At 44.4% G+C, this 22,715-nt stretch overlaps 1 long non-coding RNA gene across 1 annotated transcript in view; it reads left to right on the forward strand.

Annotated features, from left to right (window-relative positions):
* LOC141417958 (uncharacterized) overlaps positions 1-22,715 on the forward strand; it is a 155,342-nt gene that overhangs the window by 11,260 nt on the left and 121,367 nt on the right. Inside the window, exon 2 of the long non-coding RNA XR_012442559.1 lies at positions 2,257-2,307. This is a non-coding gene — a long non-coding RNA (uncharacterized lncRNA). The remainder of the gene's footprint in view (positions 1-2,256; positions 2,308-22,715) is intronic.

Below are 22,715 nucleotides of genomic sequence, written 5' to 3' on the forward strand. Positions count from 1 at the left end.
AACAAACAAACAAAAACACTCTGCAACCGAGTTGCTGGTGGTTCATTGGCTTTAAAACTTCTGCCTGGGTGTGAAATTCCAAAAATCTCAAGAAAGAGATCTGGTTGGCCCAGGCTGAGCCCACTGACTATCTGTAGACCTATCAGCTGAGACAAGGGAGGTAGACTAGGTGTATTAAATGGCTAATACTGCATTAAACATGGGGACAGCAGATGCTACGAACTAGTGAATGGGCAGTGCCCTGAAAGATGGGGCCAGTTGGAGACAATATCATAAATATCCCCTGTGAGGAGCATGAAGATAAGTGGTCCTTTCCTTAAGCTATCATTGGAGTCGGAATTAGACAAACAGTGTTTTCTCCTAACCTGTGCCTATTCTCGGCTGATATAACCTATTCTTGTTCCCATATGGTAAGAATTTGTTTATGGTTTAACCTTACTTGACTCCCCAGTTGTTCAGTTTGTTATTTGACACCATGATTCTTCTCTTTTTTTTTTTTTTGTGGTGCTGGGGTGTGGTGCTTCATCTGTAAAACAAGGTATGGGTCTAATGTTCCCTAGGCAGGTGCTCCACCACTGAGCCATATCCCTAGAGCCTTTGCTTTAGCTATTTTTGAGGATAAGGCTTCATATTTTTGCCCCACTGATCCTCCTATTTATGCCTCCTGTCACTTCTGTCCAGTCAGGAGGAGCAATCATGGGACCAGAAGGAACCTGGCATACCACATCTTGAAGTCAGGGAGTGAGTTTCTCTGACCACATGGGGAAAATAAAGAAACTTTTAAGAATTAGGGGACGGGGACCGGGTTAGAATCCTGGACCTATATTAGTTGGTGACTTTGAGTGGGTAAGTGACATTCTCTGACTTAGAACATAAAAACAGGAAAACATGGGTCTAGAGCTCTCAGTCCATTGCCTGGCATTTGATGGGCACTCCTTCCCACCCCAGGTGGTAATTAGTGTTTGTCACAGTGGAGACATAGGAATGTCTGGGACATCCCTGTCCATAAACTTCTAGGAAGGGTCTTGTGTCTGCTCCCCACCTCTGTCCTTCAGAAGGACGAACCTTGCTGAACCTTTCGCATGCCTGGATCTGAAATCTGAAGAGATTCTTTCTCTTCTATCCCACAAACTAGTGGGATATGCCAAACAGAGCAGAAATTGCACTGAAATCAGAGCCAGTTGAACTAGACTTTAGATAATTCACTCAGTACACTGAGCTCCAGTTGCTTTATCTATAAAATGAGGAAGACACTATTTGAAAGGGTAGTTGGGAGAGCTAAACTAGGTATCATTTGTACAAACTGATGGTCAGTGCTAGCTGAATTTGCAGTGACTCTATAGGGGTGGCCTGTCTTTGCCTCCATACCTCAAACCTCCATGCATCTCCTTATCAGCAAAGCTATTCCTGCCTCGACACAGTACACGCTTGGTTCTGCTCAGGAAGCCTTGGCCCCTGCATGCATATGTGCACACACCACACACACACACACACACACACACACACACACACACACACACGAGATTGTTGTCATGTGGAGAAATAGCAGCAGGAAGAAATCCCCTATTCTCTCGCCCCATGTCACTTTGTTCTGCTTTCACAGGCAACAAATTAAAACAAGAACCCCCCTATTGCCCAGAGTTGCCTGGGCTTCTGCCACACCAGCTCTAATAATAGCCGAGCAGAAAGGCCCCCCTGTCCATCAGGCTCCAGAGTGAAGAGGCAGTGCTTTTCATTCACATCTAGAGAAGTGGCTGGGAGCTTTTGCTATGTTTACTTGGTGTGACTTTGGGGCGATTATATATTGTTTCTTGTCCCCTGTCTAAGTGCTTCATCAGAGATGGGGGGGGACAAGGGGTGAAGGGGCAGGAGTGGAAAGAAAAGCAAAAAAGAAATTTCAACTTCCTCGGGAAAACACACCCGGTGCGCTCAGTCAATGCCGGCACCAGCACACAGCAAAATTGAACTTTCCCTGCCTCACAGTGGTCTTTGAAAGCATTCAATTATCTGTCTGCACCTATAGAAAATGTTAGGGATTGCTTCCAGAAGCCTTTAAAAGGGTCTATACATAACAGAGGCGCACGCTCTCAGCGGCGGGCTGAAAAACAACAACAGTCTATTCATTTACCTTTGAAAAAGCCAAAAAGATATAAATTCAGCCCAGAAATCAATCTCCCACTCTTTCTTTCTTTGTCTTTTGCTACATCCCTTCTCTAACCTCTCACCCCATCTCGTGTTTATTTATTTATTTTTCAGCGAAGGCCACAGAAGTAGCCAAAGAAGGCGACATTAATGCAGAGGAAAGAGGTAAGAGTTTATTTTGATAGCATGTTGGCTCCACTCAGGCAAAACAGAGGCCGTGCAGGCTGGCTCCCTGGGGACCTCCCGTTCCAATGGGATGCATTTTCATGAATACCCACTACGTGCAGGCCGTAGCACTTAGCGCTTTAATGGAGGCTACCTTATGGGACTCTCCAGATAAATCCTTGGAGTGGATTACTCCTCCCCTTTGCAAATGAGAAAAGAGAGGTGCAGCTGGAGCATCTATGTATTAACCACAGCACTGGAGCCAGCTCAGATGGTCTGCCTTCAATCCTGACCTCTTCTAACCATACCATTTCTGCCTCCCTCCTGGCCTGTTATGCTGTGAATCACTACACTGTGGGCTCAACAGATCATATCCAAAGTTACCAACAGCCACAAAGAGAAGCTGGCTTAGCAGACAGTCTGCACTAAAGGCAGAGAGGTATGAAAATAATGATGAGACTGGAGAAGATGGTGATGATGTGGACTTGGGAGGAGAGAGCTCTAGGTACTCATCTCAGTTTTACTACATAGAGCTGTGCAACTCAGCCAACAGTTACTTCACCTCTCTGTGACTCCAAGAGGTTGGACTGGATCGATGGTTTTTCCAACTGGGCTCAGCAGAGTTTGGTCTCTAAGGACCCTCCCTTTGAGGGGTTGCTTGGGAAATGGGAAGAGGTCAGGAGTCTGCTTCTACCAGACAAGCCTCCACGTTTTTTTTTAAAAAGGTAGTTGAAATATTATAGTTCTGCGTGATGTTTCATTAGAAGAAAGGATCTTACTATTGATGGATCCAAAGGCTCTTCCAGCTAGAACATTCCATGTCATGATGATGTTATGACATTCAGAATCCAAGCAGCACACTTCTTCTCTTGGGGTCTTAACACATAGAAGGCAATGGCAGAAATGACTGGTGCCTGGATGCACAGCTCTGTGGTGGGCACATGACCTCTTATCACTCCTGATGTAGGCTGGTAAGGTGAACTCAAAACAGAAGTCTTGAGAGAAAGCAGGGAGTCTGAGACTGGAAAGACCAAAAGAAACACAGGCCAGGCAGGATAGAACTGGGGATCTGGATCAAAACGGGGGCTAGCAGGACAGGAACAAGAGGTGTGGAATCTTTGTTGTACACATCAAGAACATGACCTCACCTTTATGAGTAAGTAGAGTCCATGTGTCTGGCTTAGGAAGGCAGTTCCATGATGGACAGAACTCGACAGCATAGTCACTTTTCACCAGTGCCCCACTGTTCTCTGGGACAGAACCCTGGGTGGAGCTGAGCATTCTCTGTTCCCAAGTATGTCTCTTAGGTGTTTAATGAACCAGTTGATTCCAAATCTGAGTGGAATTCAAAGCATTGTGTCTGTATGGTCAAAAGCACAGGTTTGCAGCATGTGGAATCAGACATCTTATAGACCAGTTAGCACAGCTCTTCCACTATCCAACATCAGGGCTGGATTTTAAGATCAGCTTGCAGTTCAGAGAAGATGGGCAGGGAAAGACAGACTGTATATCAAGATGGGTCCAGTGCCTGGGAATGACTACCTGAAAGCAATGCTTATAGCTCTGAGTTTGGTCTCAACCCATTTTATTCATACTATGTTCATAAGATTGCTGAGATAGTGGGTTGTAAGCCACTCTGTTCACATCTACATACCTCTCAGGGACTTAAAGAAAGCATATTGTTTCCTAAAGGTATGCCTAAAACGTCAAACCACTTACAAGTTTTCAAAGAGTTCTCTTATCTGTTGTGTCTAATGTACCAAAATGTCTATCAGTAAGTGTCATCTGTTCCATTTTGTAGATGAATAAACTGAGATGCAGAGGGCCAGGTGACCTAGTCAGGGATATCCAGTGAGTCCAGAGCAAAACTGGGGCTGGAATGAAGTCCTTCCTTACCATACACCCACCTTCCTCCCTGCCAGCCCACTCCTCCCCAGGACCCCAATCTTCTCATCTGTGGAGCTCCCTAGTGAGTGTTTTCCTGACTCCTGGAGGCCCAGCTTTAAGCACTTAGGGGTTGAAGGTAAATCAAAGAGTGACTTTGCCATGGTGTGTGACTTGTCAACCAATTTGAAGAGCATTTCTTGGCCAGCGTTCTAATCCCAATGCTTGACTAATGCCCTGAGCCCACATCGATCGGGATCTGGGAAATTCTGACCCAACCACAGCACATTGTAATGGCCTCTGCCCGGCTGACCTTCTCCCTGTCAGAAAATACATCTTTTCTGCAAGTCCCCAGCCAGCAAGCATCACCCACAGCCAGCTTAGCCCAGACAAAGGCCTTTGAAATGGTCCGGATAATGCCTCGAGAGGAGAACTGTTTTCCAAGTGTGTAACTCGTTCACTTATTAACCTGCTGCTGCAAGCATGGCTATGCCTTCTATTCCCTTTTCCAGCCAGGGCCACTCCTGTCCTGTGATGGGATGCATGGCACATGGTGGTAGATAAGGAGGTGGGGCTTGTCATATTTTCTGAATGCTAATGACCTCCTAGCTAGCTCATTGACATCCTGTTGGCCGTCTGGCTGCACGGCAGGCCTGACCCACCGTGGAACTTGTCTGAGGCTTGGTTCTACCACTGCAGTTGTCCTGGTGTTCAGCTGAGTGGCATGAGAAGGGAGCTGGAATCCCTGGCCATCTGGACCTGTGTGTTCAGGGTGGGACTTGATACAAGAACAGGTGAAGTCTTCTCATTTTTACCTTGGAAGGAGGACTCATCTCTGGGTTGAGTCCTGCTGGATGGCATTGTGAGACTGTGCCTTTGGGAAAAGCATTTTCCCCTGTGGGGGCTTTCTCTTATTATCTATAAAACAACTGAGCAAAGTAACTGGATGTAGATTCTCTGGATTCTTGTTTTTTCCATATAAATCTATGTATTGTATTAAGTTGTAAGTAGAACCATTTTTAAAAGATGGTGGAAGAAGAGGAGGGAAAGAAGAATGTTGCTGATATGGGTAGATTTTCAGCCCTAAGCACCACAATATGCCAAGTGTGAGGTAAGAAAGAGGGATGATTTCCATAACTATCCACTTTTTATCCCTTTTTTTTCATCATTATTTCCATCTTAGAAAGTATTCTGACCTCCACTCTAACACTCCCCCTACTACCAAGCTATGCTGGATGTGGGGTTTGAAGAATCAGGTAAAGAGAGCTCCAAGACAGGTCCCAACTCCCACAGGTTAGTAACTAACAGGTTAGTTACTGGAGTGTGCTCACCAGGTGATGGTGGTTCAGAGAGGCACAGAGAGACCCAGGCAAAGGGATAAAGAGCAGGTGTCAGAGGTGAAGCAAAGGTTTGACAGCATCGGGTGAACAAGGCAGGAGGAGGTGGTGGAGGATGCATCAGGTGAGATTTTCAAAAGCAACGTGAGTTCGGGGTGGGGAGGAGCTCAGATGAATATCTAGGCAATTCAATGACTATAGTTTTGAACAAGGAATTCCCAACCACTGGCAAATTTTCAATATTTAGCCAGCTAATGTCTGGCCTGAGGCTAGGGATCTGTTTAATATAATAACCCCAGAAATCCTAAACCATAGGAAAGAATCCTCTTTGTTAATTTTTTTTCCAGGCCTCAAATAAAAGATAAAAATTAGAAAAGCAAAACTGTACCCACATCCTCAAAGGAGTGTGTCTTCTCCAGGCTTTGGTTTTCAAATGGCAGATGATTCACCTGTAGAGTTTCTGTAAAACACAGCGTCTGGGCCTCATTCCAGACCTAATGAGTCAGAGATGAGGCCTCCCTGTGCGCACCTTGGTTTCCCCTGCCTGTTGAGCCCTGGTAACCCGGATACCAACCACTCATAAAACAACAGCAATAACAAGTACGGGACGAAAAACAACTGCTGGAGAATTGAGTGCAATCAGGCCAGCTGTTTGTTCTGCTAAATGTTAAATATTTGTTGAATAAATATTTCAGGACCAGACTCTGAGTTCCACTAGCTTCTGCAATCTTTGAGTGCAGGAATTGTGTCTAAGCCATCCTTGTGTCTCTAGTGCCTGGTATACAGTAGACACCCAATGCATGAGTATATAAATAAAGCAATGAATGAATACACAAATATGGAGTGACAATTCCTATTGGAATAGCCCAAGTTTTGACACTAGAAACCTTTGTTCAAATTGTTATTGCAAGCCTTTCTTTTTTTTTTTTGGCAGTACTGGGGTTTGAACTCAGAGTCTCATACTTGCTAGGAGGTACTCTACCACTTGAGCCGCTCCACCAGCCCCAAGCATGGCTTTTCTAATAAGGACTCTTCCAGTAAGTTGCATTGCCCCTCTGAGTCTCAGTTTCCACATTGGGACTAATACCAGGTATTTCATAGACCGAATGAGCTCAATTACATGAACAGGCATATGTAACAGTTCAAAGCAGTGGATTCAATTAATGTGGTTAGAACCAAGATCCACCTGGGACTCCGTTGCAGATGTCAGCTCCACTTCTTTTTTTTTTTTCTTTTATTATTCATATGTGCATACAAGGCTTGGTTCATTTCTCCCCCCTGCCCCCACCCCCTTCCTTACCACCCACTCCGCCCCCTCCCTCTCCCCACCTCAATACCCAGCAGAAACTATTTTGCCCTTATTTCTAATTTTGTTGTAGAGAGAGTATAAGCAATAATAGGAAGGAACAAGGGTTTTTGCTAGTTGAGGTAAGGATAGCTATACAGGGCATTGACTCACATTGATTTCCACTTCTTAATGTTCATCAGTTGCTGGTCACTTCAGACCCCACAGCTGAGAGAGGTGCAGAAAGGGTCAGGGACAGTGGAGGTGATATAAGCTCCCTCAAGTACTTGGGAGTCTTCAAATATGACTACAGCCCAACCTATGTTTGATTTTAAGTCACTTAGATAAAAATGAGTCATTTTCCTTTAAATTCATCATCACACAAAATCCCCTTCTCCCAGAGCCGTACAGGAGTTTGGGTTGACATGACACACCAACGTAGCAAGACAACATAATTTAAAGGAGCCCCGTGGCTTTTACATTTGAGGCTGACTGTTTCCCAGTATTTGAGCCAATGCTCAGAGAACAGCTGAGAGATTAGGTACTAACGAAAAGGAAATGATTTGAAATATCCACGCTATGCTCCCTGCAAATCACAGCGCTGTGACTTGGCAAGCTTCATCTTTCCTCCCCAGCCCTGCCGCCCCCATTGAAATGTCTCCATACGGGGCTGTCTGCAGAGCCGCTCTGAGGTGTTTACAGCTCTCTCACACTTGGCTTCCTGGGACGTTTGTGTGATAAAGGTTTGGCTTTGTTGTATCAAGCAAAATTACAGGGCTAGATGTTTCCCCTTCTGCCTAAGAAATACTGCAAACATTATTATTATCAGTATTTGAGTCCTATAATTCATCTCCCCTATAGCTACATCTTCTAGGGACTGTAGTGGGAAAGAGAGAGGTGGCTACAGGAGGCTATGCCACATCACCTGGTCCAGTCCTCTGTCTCTGGGCAAGAAAATTTCTCTGAATTGTTCTAAGTAGAGCTACCTGGCCTCTGGGGGCTTTTCCCTACTTGTTCAATTGAGATTGAATCTCTTGATCATCCAAAAGGCTTCTTCTCAGTCAAATCAATTCTCCCCACTTTTGTTTTTCTGAAGTCCCTTGGACTTTTTTCCTTTGGTCTACTTAATACCAATGTCAGTCTTCTTCACTAGTCTTCCTCTTGAGACAACTAGAATTGAGGAAAGAGCTGGTGTTCTTCTCCACTAACTTTCTCAAGGATCATATCCACTGAGATCTTCCTACCTCATAAAGCAGCCTAGTTTCACCCTCCCAGGCTGGTATAAATGATATGTAGGCAGATAGTAATGAGAGCTTCATGGCTATTGGGGAAGGTTGGGGACTGAGAAAAAGGTTCTCTGTCTGATTAGGGTTTGATTCTGGACAGTAATGCTGAGCTGTGGCAGGAAAGGAGGGAATTCGTTTCCCAAATATTTTGGAGCCTCTCCAGACATTGGCCATCAGTATAGCCCTTCTACCTTCCCCAGTTCTTCACTTTTCCCATCACCCTAGTTTCTAATACAGAAGACATGTGCAAAGCAAACAGGGAGTGTTGGGAAGAAGACTGGGGAGGGGAAACTGGGAAGACTCAGGCTCTTCCTGTTGTTCCTATTGCATATGCTTCTCTAACTAGCGTACTTGTACCCCTGGAGGAATGTTGTGGCAAGCTAGTCGCTATAGAGGCACAGAATAAACAAGCTGTACCTTCCTGGGGCATCAATTTTATCTGAAGATTCAGGGTGAAGGCAGGCTTATATTAAAACAAACAGCTATGCATTATGAAATGGAACACAAAATTCACATGAATTCCTGAGATAAGACTTCAAAGAATTGTTGTGGTGAGGCAGGGCTGCTTCAGGCTGTACCCCCAGCCCCCCTAAAGGGACACTGTGGTCTCTTCTGATAGAGGGAACTCTGGTGGGTGGAGGTAGTGGAAAGTTGCTGGTGTATCCCACTGTCGAGACCTGGCCAGTTCCCCTGCAGAGCAGTGCAAGGTGTCTCTCGCTCTGAAGTTCATCTAGATTGAGTGGGGACCAGGGAACAATCTAGAAGGGGGTGTTCCTAAGAGCAGAGGGACCTGACAGGCTGCCACAGGACAGCTCTGAGAGCTTGCTATGAAGTGAGGAAAGGACTGAAATAGCTGATCTCTCCCAGTCAGGACCATGCATCACCCCTGGAGGCCTGTCATTTCCTTGGAAGAAGTGCGATGGATTATGGTTATCAGGAAAGAAGCAACTAACTCACTGTACTGCTAGAGAACTTAGTCCCCAGGTGCTCCCAGGGGACAGACACACTCACATACACCTACACACACAGAGGCTCCACACATTTGCCTGCTGTCCTCAGAACCAGCCAGAGAGAGGAGAGAGCAAATGTGATTAATGGGGCCACCCCAGGGGACTCGCTGGATGGCAAGCAAACCTGCAGGTACCACAGAGCCAATTTCAGTAACAGGTTTAAGGGAGCCCTGAGATGGGAGAAAAACAGCTGACTCAGCCATTCCAGCCCCTCTGTGTCCAGAGGGAGGCTCAGGAGCAAAGCAGCTGGCAACTGCTGCAAAAAACAGTGCCAGGGAAGCCGAGCCTGCACCCACCCGCAGTGGGGCTGACTGGGGAAATGTAGGCATGGCAGGGGAGAGGGGACCTCTTCCATGCAAAGAAGCTCCATTTCTGTCTCGACGAGTGTCCAAAAAAAACCCATTGTTAAATATTTCTACAGTGCTTCATGGTTTTCAAAGTCTTTTCATGAATATTATCCAATTTAATCTTCATGACAATTTTGTGAAGAGACCTAGGAGGGTTGGTTTGTTTGTTTGTTTGCCAGAAGGCCATAGAATCAGGAATAGAAACTTGGACTTGGTCTTGGGGTTGCTGTCCTTTCCCCCATTTCATGTTGCCATTAGAGGTGAATGTCAGCCCTTAAGATTGCAGGACATTGAAACAGGAAACTTGGGAGAAGGTCAGAGGACAAAGAAGCTCTGAGGCCAGAAGTTCCAGGGCTTTGTTTTGGGCTTCCCTCCGGAGCCAGTTCTTTAACTCTCTGGGGTTTTGTAAAATGGGGATATCATGCATACATCACAAGAATTAATACAATATCTCATGTAATGTGTTTGGTACAGTACCTGGCACATACTAAGTTTTCAATAAAACAAGACATTATTACTACCACTTTTTTGAGACAGGATCTCACTATGTAGCCCAGGCTGTGCTCAAACTCTCTATCCTCCCATCTCTGCCTCCTGAGTGCTGGGATTACAGGTGTGTACCACCAGGCCCAGGTGTCATGATTTTTTGAGAGTAGAAAAACAAATTACTAGTTGGGAACAAGAAAGTCTCTCCAGCACCTGGTCTGTCAGAAATTTTCAGAAGACACTGTTAATCCAAAGAAAGCAGCAGAAAAAAAAAAAATCTAAGACCCAGAATGAGTTGTCGATAAAGCTGTATTTGAACAAGCAAAGACATTTTCTCTGCAGCCTGCACCTTGGGTGCCCCGTCACTATAGATGGGGAAGAGAATCTTCAAGAATAAGCAGGGGGATCCCAGCGGATATGGACATGAGGATGAGGTGGGGATAGGGTGGGTTCTCAAGTCTCCCTGTCCAGTTGTGGCTTCTTCCAATCTGGCAAAGGTGTGCGTGGTCTATCTTCAGAACCCAGGCAGGAGCAAGTGAGATGCTGTTTGGGAAAGTGTTTCCCTTTCCCTCCCACCAGGAGAGTCCCAATCTCAGATTGTTCCTTGGAAACCTTTGAGAACCAGGATGAGGAGTGACACCTCCTTTTACAAACAAGGAAGCAGAGGCCCACAGAGAGGAAGCGATTTACCCTGGAGCTGCACAGCGATTTCTCAACTGTCTGGCGACCACATGGACTTCCCGGGGTGCTATCCACAGATACTAAAAATCCCTGCAAGCTGCAGGTACAGGGCCGGAGGTCAGGACACATCTGCTGTGCAGTTTCCCTGGCTCCAGGCTCAGGGCCAGCCTGGAAAAATGTGTGTCTTCAGAGGCTCCCTGAGTCCTTGACCAGGACTCAGGCACAATGCAAACAGGAGAACAATGGAGAGAGTGTGAGGGAGCCCAGCCTGAGAGGGTATTGATCATGTTTAAAAAAAGAAACACACAGAGGAGCACAGAAAAACCTTACCAACGCACCAGCTGGCTTAGCTAATTAGCGCGGGTGAGCCGAGTCAGCCGCCAGCTCAGAGCCAGGAAACAAACAATTCGCTCAACAAACAGAACATCTAAGGAGGAACAAAAAGAAAACAGCCACTGTCCCCTCACCTCCTGAGACTTCTGGCACTCCAGGGAAGGGGGATGTGACAGGACTGAAGTGGGGAGCACAGAGAGAAGATAAGGATTCTCTAAGGTGGCCCTCACTGTGGGGTGCTGAGCAGGTGGATCCAGTCACGAGAAGGGTGCCATTGTACCCAGTGCTTAGCTCCCCTTTCCTCCCACAAAGGGGACCTTGCTGACCTTAGATGTGCAGGCTCGGGGCTTGTCTCTGTTTGGTGGGTCTTTGTCATCTTGCACTAGGATTCCTGCCCTGGGAAGTTCACAGTCAAAGTAGGGAAAGTAGGAATAGACTCTGGTTAGAGCCTAGAGGCCTGGAATTGGAAAGAAGGCCTGATGCACCAAAAGGCCAATCATGTAGGTTGAGGGTCTGATCTGAACAGTTAGTACTGCTGGGTGAGAGGATGGACATGGGCCCTAGGTGGGAATGGGTGTGGTGAGTGCCAGACAGGGGACCTGGGTGTGACCTACAGGTCTGGTTGTGAGAGCTGTCATCTCCAGCCTGCACAGCCTGGGTCATGAGAGTGGATGGAGTGGGGAGGAAAGGGATGGGGACAAGGAGGAGGGGCCATTGCACAGTTCAGGTCCCTGGAGTAAAGGAATTCAGGCTGTTTGGGTTCAAAGTACCAAATAATGCAAAAATACAGAAGAGAATGATGGTAGAAGGAAGAAAGGGAGAGAAAGGGGAAAGGAAGGAGGAAGAGAGAAAGAAAGGGGGAGGGAGGGAGTGAAGACCTTCTGTGTATCAGGTACTTCAGCTAGCCCCGCAGTGTCTCTGTGAGGTCACTATTATCTGTCACTTCTTTTCTAAAGACAAGGAAATGGAGCCCAATAGGGCCACATAGGGAGTGAGTAAATGGTACAGGTGGACTTGATGGTGTGGCCTACCCAAGCCCAGGGTTTGCTGCCCACTCCCCTGGACCCTGCAGACAGGGCGAGTACAACTTGGGTGAGCGATGGTTGTCCCCCCCCCATAGTGCACCCACCTCTCTGCCGGTGCCTCCTCTCCCCACAGTTAGGCTCCAGCGTTCTTCTTCATACAGACTGGGACCCTGTGACCATCAGGCAGCCTAGCTCATAAGGCAACTCACCTTATATCTCAGCATCCTCCAGGAGGTGAAGTGATAGAGTAGGAAGGAGGCTGGGACCGAATTCATGAGGCCATGACCGAGTCTCTGCTATCCTACTTCCCAATGGTGTGTTGCTCAGTGTGGTACCTTACTCCCGTGGACCCCGGTCTCTTCATCTGTAAAATGGGGTCAGTAACATTCCCTTACAAGTTCATTGTGCAAATTATATATGACATTAATTACATGTGTCAAAAAATAATCCCCTTTGAAGCATTCAGCACAAATGTTATACTTCAGTATCATATTACCAAAAGAAAATTTCAGGGCACTGAATATGTTTTTCTGTTTTTAAAATTATGCAATGGGTAGATCTTTAATGGTGATATTTCCAGCAGTAAGGTACAATGATCAATGAAATATACTATCTCAGGGTTTTCCTTGTCCCTTAAATCACATCGTCTGGTCATATCTTTCTTTTCCTCCTCCCATGCATGAGGGATTCTGGGTGCTGGCAATGAGCTAGGAGGCCACTTTGTGGAGTCTCTCTCCCTGTGAGAATGGACTTGATCATGTTTGTAAATGTACATGTGAGTATGCCCACATTTGTCCCCATCCATTTTTTGCTTTTATGTCTCCGTCGATAGTTTTTGGCAATGCCTTTGCAACACCATGGACTGCAGACAGGAAATAAGGCCCATCCATTTGTGCTGGTACAAGCTAAAGATTTTCTATAAAGTGCCCACATTTCCAGGCTGGGGGAATGGATTTCACTGCAGGAAAAAAAAATATTGTGAGGTGAGAGAAGTGCAGCAAAGGAAAATATTGGCCACTTTAATGATTTACAGAAGCATAAAAAACCTCCTGGCCTGCTGAGATCTCATAGTTCCCCTCCTGCCAGTAAGGGAGCCGGGGTAGGTGGGCTGATTCGAGCTGTTATGTGAGGAGGCATGAAAAAACCAGGCTGGCCCCTTCCTGAAGATTCTGGGATCCACATTTGGGGCACTGTTTGACGCTAAGAGAAAGGGCTGAGGCCTGTGGGGGAGGGATGGGAAAATGAAGAAAGAGGATGCTAGGTGTTGTAGGGTTCATTTGCAGAGGTGACTCCATTTTGGATAAGAGAGGCACTTTAGGAGCAGACATGTAAAATGGATGTGGGAAACAACAGGTTTCTCACAAAAACAACAAGCATCTCACTAAAATAACAAAATGCAGCTGCACAATGTGGGTAGTGGGACCCAAGGCCAGGATGAACTGAACAGACCTTCTTGGAATGCTCAGTTCCCTAAGGAGTGGGATGGACAGGTGGCCGAGCTCAGTGAGAAGCTGACTTGGCACTAACCAATCACAAATATAGTTTCAAGGCAGAACAGTTAGATCTAAGCCAGTTAGTGCCCTATATCACTCCTAGATTTCAGCCATGGTTTGGCCTAGCTCTTTCACTAAGTCCCACCCTTCAGGGTACTTTGCTATCCTTATCTCCTGGTCCCGCATCTTCAGTTATTGACTTGGTCAGGATAGGAGCTCGGGATCAACAATCCATTACCAGTGTAGCTACCTGTTGTACAAATGGCCCAATGATGCTAACTCTGGCTGAGAAGCTAAGACAGGCTGCTTCCTCATTTTGTAGACAGGAAAACTGAGAGATCAGAGGTGCAAAGTGTCTTTCACATTATCACCTTTCTAGTTTGTAGGCAAACTGGAACACAGCCCAGACCTTCCAACAGCCAGCCCCAAGTAACTCCTACCCATTATCAATATTATTACTGCTATTGTTATTACAATTTCTGTAGCAAAAAGACTCCTAAGTGCCAGAAATTGTCCTAACAATGTTACATACTTCATCGTGTTTAATTTTCATAACCACTCCACAAGAAACGTTAGGAAACAATGGGGCTCAGAGAGATTCAATACTTAACAAGACCATGGATTTGAATCCAAACCGTGTGACTTAAGAATCCCTGCCCAAATCATTTACCTGGGAGTGTTTCTAAAAAATAGGAAATGTAGGGACAGAGTAAGAACTGCTGCTTCCCAGGAAAGCTGCCCAAAGTCATCAACAAAGTAGCACAGTGAAAAAATAACTGGCTCGAACTCACTCGAGCAGTTCAAAGAATGGAGGCTTGAGTGCAAAGCCCAAGATGGTTAGATGTAGATGGGAAGTAAATGGGAAGCAGCCTCTGTCCTGTACAGTTGCTGTAATTTGAATGGCTTGCAGTAGTGAGTAGTGGGAATTGGGCCATTAACAAAGGGAGCCAGCAGAATGATTTACAATCAGGCATTAATATGGAGATTTTCATAAACACAATAATTCACACCCAAGCAGAGTCATAAATGTAAAGTTGCATTAACTATTCTAGTTGCCATGGAATGTCACACGCAGTGTGAAATTGAACATTCCATTGTACTGTAATAATGGACTAATGGAAAAATCTTTCTTGGGGGAAAGGAAGAAAGGAAGGGTAGGGAAGTGGAGGATTGGATACTTTATATTTCAAACTTGTTTATTCCTCAAAAGCACGAAGCCATGGATCTTTCCTAAAAAAAAAAAAAACAAAGCTTTTTATATTGGAGTAATTTTAGATTTTCATAAAAGTTACAAAGATAGTACAGAGAGAGTACATCCTTCACCCATTATGCCCTATTTTAGCATTTGATGTGTCTGTGGTATATTTGTCAAAACTAAGAAATTAACATTGATAGAATACTGTGAACTAAATTCCAGATTTTATTCAGAACTCACTGATTTTTCTAGTCTGTTCTTTTTTGTTTTGGGATGCCATCCAGAAGACACATGGCATTTAGTCACCATGTCTCCTTAGTTGCCATCTGAGACAGTTTCTCAGTGTTTCCTTGTTTTTCATGACCTTGACAGTTTTAAAGGGTACTAGTCAGGTATTTTTTTACAATGTCTCTCGTTTGAAATTTTCTGATGTTTTTCTCATATTTAGGCTGGGGTTATGGGTTTTGGGAAAGACTACCACAGAGCTGAATTGCCCTTCTCATCACAGCATATCAGGGGGCATATTATGTCCATGTGACTTATCGCTGCTAATATGACCTTCAACACTTGCTGAAGGCAGGTGGTGTTTGCCAAGCTTCTCATCTGTAAAGTTACTATTTTCTTCTTTTTCCATATTCTCTTTAGAAGTCAGTCACTAAATCCATTCCAAACTCAGAGTTGGGGTAGCAAGAAGTAAAATCCATCTCCAGGAGGGGAAAGTATCTACCTATATCCTTTGCCATATACCTTTTAAGCATTAATTTTAGGTTCAAGTCTCCAAATTTTATCTTAAAATTTTCTACTTTTTTAGATTATTTTGAACACAATTTGACTTTCTTTTGATCATTTCCTGTCATAAGTAAACTCCAGTCCCTTAAATTTTGTGACCTTTCTCTACTTCCTTGATCTCCCTGCAGAAATTGACATGGTTGGCCACTGTTTCTTATGGAAAAAATGCCTTCCTCCCACAGCCCTTCCATTATTCTCTTCTGCCTTCTCTTTCTCCTTAACATCTCACCATTCCATGTTATCTGCATTTCAGTCTCACTCTCTGTTCCTTTTCTTCCTCCCTCCCTCCACCAAAGCAAGGTGACAGAGTAAAACTTTCCAGTGTTTGCCCCTTGCAGAAACATCAATTTGACCAATAATGCATGGAATAATAACATCACAAGAGCTAAGGAAACCAGTTGGGAGACTGTACCACCCAGGTTTAACACAGAAATTTTAAAAGAACCATTGAAGAGGATAGAAAATACAGTTTCATACTATCTGAGTCTTACCCCCACCTACTCAATACTGGGCAGCACAGAGTGATACCCTGTGTCTGAGGAAAGGATATTGAAACTAGCAGTGGACTTTGCCTCAGATTCCAACATTTGGGCCATCCTAGCAAAACCAAGATTCCAACATTTGGGCCATCCTAGCAAAACCAAGCCCTAGACTCTTGGCCAGGACCCATGCACCAGGTTCCAGCTACATCTCAGCATCAGGCCAGTAACTATAAGCTCCAGGTCCAGGTCAGTCTTTACTGTCCAGGTCTGTCCTAGTATCAGCCAGCTTTTGCAGCCCCAAACTCTAGATCATTATCCACAGATCTAGCCTCCAGGCCTGCCCAAACTCCAGGCTGCCCCCACAACCCTACGCTTCAGGCCTACTCCAGTAGCTGGTTGACACCTGCAGACCCCAGCTCCATCTTGTCCCCCATGACTGCAGGCATTTATGCCAGAATACCCAGTCTCCAGCCTGGCCTTGGCCCTGTGGAAACAGATTCCAGGCCTACCCAATGCCAGGCCATGCTCTGTGGCCCCAGGCTGGCTTCCACAGCTCCAGTCTTTAGTCAGCATCCAGAGACCCAGTCCCAAGTTGGCCAGGTTGGTACTCTTATGTCCCAGGTACCAGGCAACTATCAGCCTGGTAATCTATTCCCTGTGATTCCATGCTCAAAGAGACCCAAGGTCCAGACCCTAGCTCCAAATCTGTCCAGCATTGAGCTGCTAACACATACAGGGTCCAGGTTCTGCCATGTGGAGCCAGGTTCTATGTTTGCCCCTAGAACCCCAGAACCAAGGCCTAACCCCCATGGACTCAGGTTCTAGCCTGGTAAAATGATAGATAGGTACCTATGGACTTAAGATTCAGACTAGTTTCCAAAGATCCAGGCTCCAAGACCATTCTAGTATCTGGTTAGCCCTGCAGACTCAATCTCAAGGTCTACTCCAACGCCAGGTTAGCCCCTATGGACCTAGGCTTAGTTCAAAGCCCATTCTTATGAACCCAAGCTCCAGTCCCAACTCAGTAGACCCAAGCTCTATGCCTGTCACAGATCTAGATTCCAAGAACAACCCCATGGACCCAGGTATCAGGCCTGCCATTGTTCACCCAGGCACCAAACAAGCCTGCCTGAAGATTCCATAGCAAACCCACCTAGAAATCATGTCAGATGGTCTGCCAAGGATCTCTGAACAGGATGATTGATGAAGGTTTCCTTGCTGAAGTCAGTCTGTAAAAACTGAGTAAGTGCCTATTTCTTCAAATGCGCTGATATAAATGCATGTCTTCAAAGATCACAGACAATCAGACAACATGACATCACCAAAGGAACAAAACAAAGCACTAGTAACTGACTCCCAACAATGTAAATTTATAGGCTGCATGACAAAGAATTCAAAATAATAGTCTTAAAGAAACTCACCAATCTATAAGAGAATACAAATAGATAACTGAACAAAAACAGAAAAGCAATGTATAATCAAAACTGACAGGAACCACAAACAAAAGAAGAAGAAGAAGAAAGGAAAAATAAAAGCTGAGAAAAGAAAAGAAAAAGGACAAATTCTGGACTAATGAATGCAATGACTGACCTAAAAAATCCCATAGAGAGCTTCAACAGCAGACTTGATGCAGCAGAAGAAAGAATTGGTGAACTTGAACACCAGTCACTTGAAACTGCCCAGTCAAAGGAACAGAAAGAAAAATGAGTGATGACAGGTGAAGTTATGGAAATTATACTATCAGGCTAACTAATACATATATTATGAGTATTCCAGAAGCAGAGAAAGAGAAGATGAAGAAATTTTATTTTCTAAAACAATAACAGAAAAAAGTCCCTAAGTTCAGAGAAAGAAACAAATACCCTAATCTATGAAGCCCAAAGAACCTCAAATAGTTAAATATAAAGAGATTTTCATTGAGTCACATGATCATCAAACTCTCAAAATCAGACAAAGAGCATTCTGGAAATAAGAAAAGCAACTCATCACATACAAGAAGACTATGGGCAGATGCCTCAGCAGAAACCTTTGCAGACCAGGAGAGAGTGAGAGGATGGGGAAAAAAATGCCAACCAACCGCAGTATACTCTCTTAGGCAAACAAAAGCTATGACTGATCATCACCACTAGCTCTGCCCCTGTACAAAATGGACCCTTACATGTTCTCATTCTAAGATATATAAGTGGATTCTTAAAGCTGTACTAAAAGGTCACTAATTTGTAACATAATAGATACATGCAAGTATGTTTCTTTTCCCCCCAGAATTCCAGAATTATTCTTTACCAGAATTCACTGGAAAAATTCAATTTCATTGTAACAACAAACTTTAATAGCAAAAAATAAAAATTCTCAAAACAACTCCATAAGATAAATGATAATTATAACTGTTATACAAATGAGGGCTGGAGATCTGAGGAGTAGATAGCCCTCAACTTTTATGGTTAGAATGTGACAAAGCCAAGCTTTGATCTCAAGCCTGAGTGAATTTAGAGTCTGTGTTTTTATTCCTAGGCTAACTACATCACTTTATATTACATGGCCTTCTATCAGCTCATGGCACAATCTTAAGCATCTTTCAAGATTTCCTTGAATGCCGCTTCTTCCAAGAGACTGCATGGAAACACCCAGTTGGAACTTAGCCCTCTTGTCTACATCCCGTAGCCACATTTCTACGTAGATCTTTTACCAGCACTTAGCATCTCCTACCTCATAGTGACTTAGAGACATGTCGTAATTTCTCTAGCTTGGATCCTTAACTCCAGGAGGTTGAAATGACAAGTCAACATAGGACTTTCCCCCCACGAAATAGAGCATTTATTACCTTGCCTCAGCCTCTGTGTGTAAATATAGCATCAAAACATTTTTCAAATCTAACTCTTCTTTCCCATCTCTGTTACTGCTTCTCCCATTCAGGTCCTTAGCATGTTTCTCCTGGACCACTTATTGTCCTCTAACTTACATACCTGACCCACTCTTCACTTTCGTCTCCACAAGGTTGCCAGGGCGGTCAGCCCCCTCAGTATCTTCCATTGGCCAGTGCTATGCACTGTGAGCACCTTATCCTGGTATAGAAGATTGTCAGTGATGGTAACCATACTCATCTCTTATAATCTGGAAATATTGTGTATACTATGCAACGTTTCACACATCTATGCCTTTCTCAGGCTATTTTATCTTTCTGAAAATTCTTTCCCATCTTTCTTTGTTAATCCTTATATCAAGATTTATCTTGAGCAAGGTGACCTTCAAAAAATAAAAACATTTTCTAAATTCCACTTTGGGCTCTCTGCTCATCTTTTCTATTATAGTCTGTTCATATCTCACCATGTTCACGTGCATACCTCTCAAATTAAAGGAAATTATCTATTTTTGTGTATATCTCATCCATCTGCATGGACCATTTTGGATATCAGGAACCAAGCCTCAGTCACCTTTGTCTTTCATGCATCTAGACCAGAACATATATTGGATATTCAAATGTAATCACTTGTTGAATAAATCATAAAAATGAATTGTATTATACCTTAATGCAGTGATACCACCAGGGTTCAGTAAAGTTATAGGGATTATTGTCTATGTTAAATGACCCCCATCTTGCTATTTTCCCCTGAAGTCCGTCTGTTGTCATTTCACATTGCAGTTAGGATTTGTTCCTATATCCAATGACTCTCCCAGTGGGATTGTATTGAAAGACCTTCTAAGAAAGGACTTTGGCTATAAATCAGAAAACCAAGATGGCTACAATAGTATTAGAAAAAAGAGTATGGTGCTTCTGTCTGGGTTTCACAAGAGCTTTTCTGTCAGCAAATTTTGAGAATTTTATAATGTAGCAGAAATACCTGGTATTTTTTCTGATTATTTTTGGTCCTGTTTACAGTTTGCAGTATGTTCTGAGGAGATGTGGCTCCACGATTCAGATAAGAAAGCCAGACCCATCTGGGACACACCATTCTGCTGGAGGTTTTTTTCAGTAGGATAATTATAGTTTGACTAGGACAATTCTAGACATATGCTCTTTGCATTCATGCATTTTATCTCATTTGATCCCCATAAGATCCCTTCGCAGCTGACATATTATCTGAATTTTACAGATAAAGAAGGAGATGCATAGAGGTTAATGGGCACAGCTAAGGTCACACAGTCAGTCAGTAACTGAGTCACGCTGTAAATCAGGCGTCCTCACTCCGTACCCAGTGTTCTTTCCTCCATCCCACACTTAGCTCCATATAATTTTCCTGTGGGGAAAATATTATCTAAGTCAATGCTTTTTCAAGTTATAGTTTGAAGCCTACTAGTTGGCCATAAAATAAATTCAGTAAGTGTCAAGCATTCTTCTGAATAAAAAGCAGAATAGAATAGGCTAGGCTAGGCTAGGCTAGGACAGGAGAGAATAGGATAAACTTGAAATATGGGAGAACAAGTATTATTTCATGAAACTTTTGTCCCACATCACAATGTAAAATATTTTTCTTAATGTGGGTCACAGGTAGAAAGAAAAACTGAAATGGCCTAAGTGACTTGGTCATTGCCCAATCTGTAGACATGCTTTAATTTTGGACTGCTCAGTGGCATTTGATCTACTTTCAACCATCACAAAATGCTGTCTCCTCTGGCCTCTGAGACCTCCTTTGTCCTGGCACTTCTTCCTCTCTAATAGTCTCCTTTCTAGTACCTACACATTGGCATTCTTTGGAGTTCTGCATGGCCTCTTTTCTTCCTGCTCTTTCCTCTACTTCTACCATCATCTCCAAGCCAATGATCCCTGAATGGATGTATCTCACCCTCTATCCTCTCCCAAGTTCCCAACTCATGTTTTAACTATTTGCTGAACATCTTCTCCTCGATGTCCAGGGGCCTCTTAGAATCAAGAAGTCCAAATGAATCTGTAAATGTTCCTTCAAACCCCCTGCCTTTCTTGTGTCAGTGAGGAACATCCCATCTACCCAGTCATCTAAGACAATACCTGGGGGTCCTTCTAAAGCCCTGTCTAGTACTCATGCTCCCACATCTAACCAACTGCCACCTCCTGCCAATTCTGCCTCCACTATGCCTCTGGAAGTTATCCGCTCTGCTGCTTTCATAGTTCACAGCCTCATTATCTCTCATTGAGCCTCTGCCTTTGTCCCCTTTCTCCCTCAGCCAATCTTCTGCATTGCTGTTGCAATGTCAAAAGCACAAATCTGAACCAGATTGGATCTCTGTGTAAATCATCACAAGGTCCACTCAAGAGTGGATGGGACCAAGATGCATGATTCCCAGCAATACCGATAAGGCACTCCACTCGCTCCTGCCTCCTGACCACCTCCCTCTGTCTCTCACCTGCCTCCTCCAGTACCCTCAGAGCTGCAGGAAACACAACAAGCTCATTTGACCCTCTTGAAGAATGCTCCCACCTTCCCCTTAACCTGAAATACCCCTGTCCTGCCTCACCCTTACCCATTCGCCAAAATTCTACTGCTGCTTCCTCTGAAGGTTCCTCTTCATCAGACTCAGAGGGCGTGGATACTCCTGGTACACCCATGGCTTTAGGACATTCTCTAAAGACTTTCTGTCTCCCAGGTCACATGAAACTATAATTGATTATTGGCACTCCACTGTGAACATTTTGAGACTAGAATTATGTCTTATCTACTTTCTTATGCCCCAGGCACTGGCGTGTAGTAAGTGTTCAATAATGTTTGCAAAATAAATGAAGGCTCAGATCTGTTGTTTGCTAGCTGTTACTTTGAGCAACTCCCTTATATAACCTGTTATATTTCCTTTTCTTCTTTTGTAAGTGGATAGAACAAATGATCAGCCAGCACTTCTATGCATATGGCCCAACAACGTGAGTCTTTACATAAGCTGTTTAATAAGCCTTAGGAATAGATAGGATTCCCTTTCTTATGGATAAGAAAAAGGAGACTGAGAGAAATGAAGCAACTAGTCTGTGGTTGGATAGCCAGTGGGAGTCAGAGCCAGGATTCGAACTTAAGTCTGTCTGACACCAGAGTTCTTTCTGCTACACTTAAGCTGCCAATAAAATGGAGAAGGGACTATCGACCTCCCACGATTAAATGTGATAATGTATGTGAAAGCACTTTGTAAACTGTTAAACGCCATTAAAATGTGAGATGATATTATTGTCATTAAGAGCTTCCATGGTCTGCATATCATGGTCAGGATTCTCAGTAAGTGAATATTGGAAATCATTCCATTGTAGCTGGCTGCAAAGGCCTGTGGGAATTGGATACCTCTCTGGGGCTACTTCTGTAGAATACCTGCTCCCCTGCTTGTGGATGCAGATACATAGGAGCAATGCAACAGGAGCCTTCATGGAGCTCAAGGATGCTGCACTGGAGAGAAATGACAATGGGTGTGCTTGTCAGTTACGGGTTACAGCACCCTATGGATGTCCAGTTGACACCATTGTGTTTTAGAATCTTCAGGCAGCTTTGTTGTTGCAACACCCCATTTAGAATCTTGGCACTGTACTTAGGGTCACGAACTGTGCTGCTTTTAGCTGCTGCCACCAGTTTGTGAATCATCCTGTTTACAATCTTTCGGATGCTTTCCAGGTGGCATGCCTGCAGAGCGGCAGTGATATATGGCTCTGCCTCCATCGGGGAGGTATCAGGGAACCATGGAGAGAGGCAAGATTCACAGTCAAAATGTACTGCACTCAGCTGACCACTTAGTCACCCAAAGCCATCAAGAGGGTCCTGAAAGGATGGGCAGCTAAGGACATGTGACAGCCGTTGGCTTCTGGCCCACCAGAAGAGAGTTACTTTCTCCT

Source organism: Castor canadensis, chromosome 2 (genome assembly GCF_047511655.1).
Source record: "Castor canadensis chromosome 2, mCasCan1.hap1v2, whole genome shotgun sequence".
Taxonomy (NCBI): Eukaryota; Metazoa; Chordata; class Mammalia; order Rodentia; family Castoridae; genus Castor; species Castor canadensis.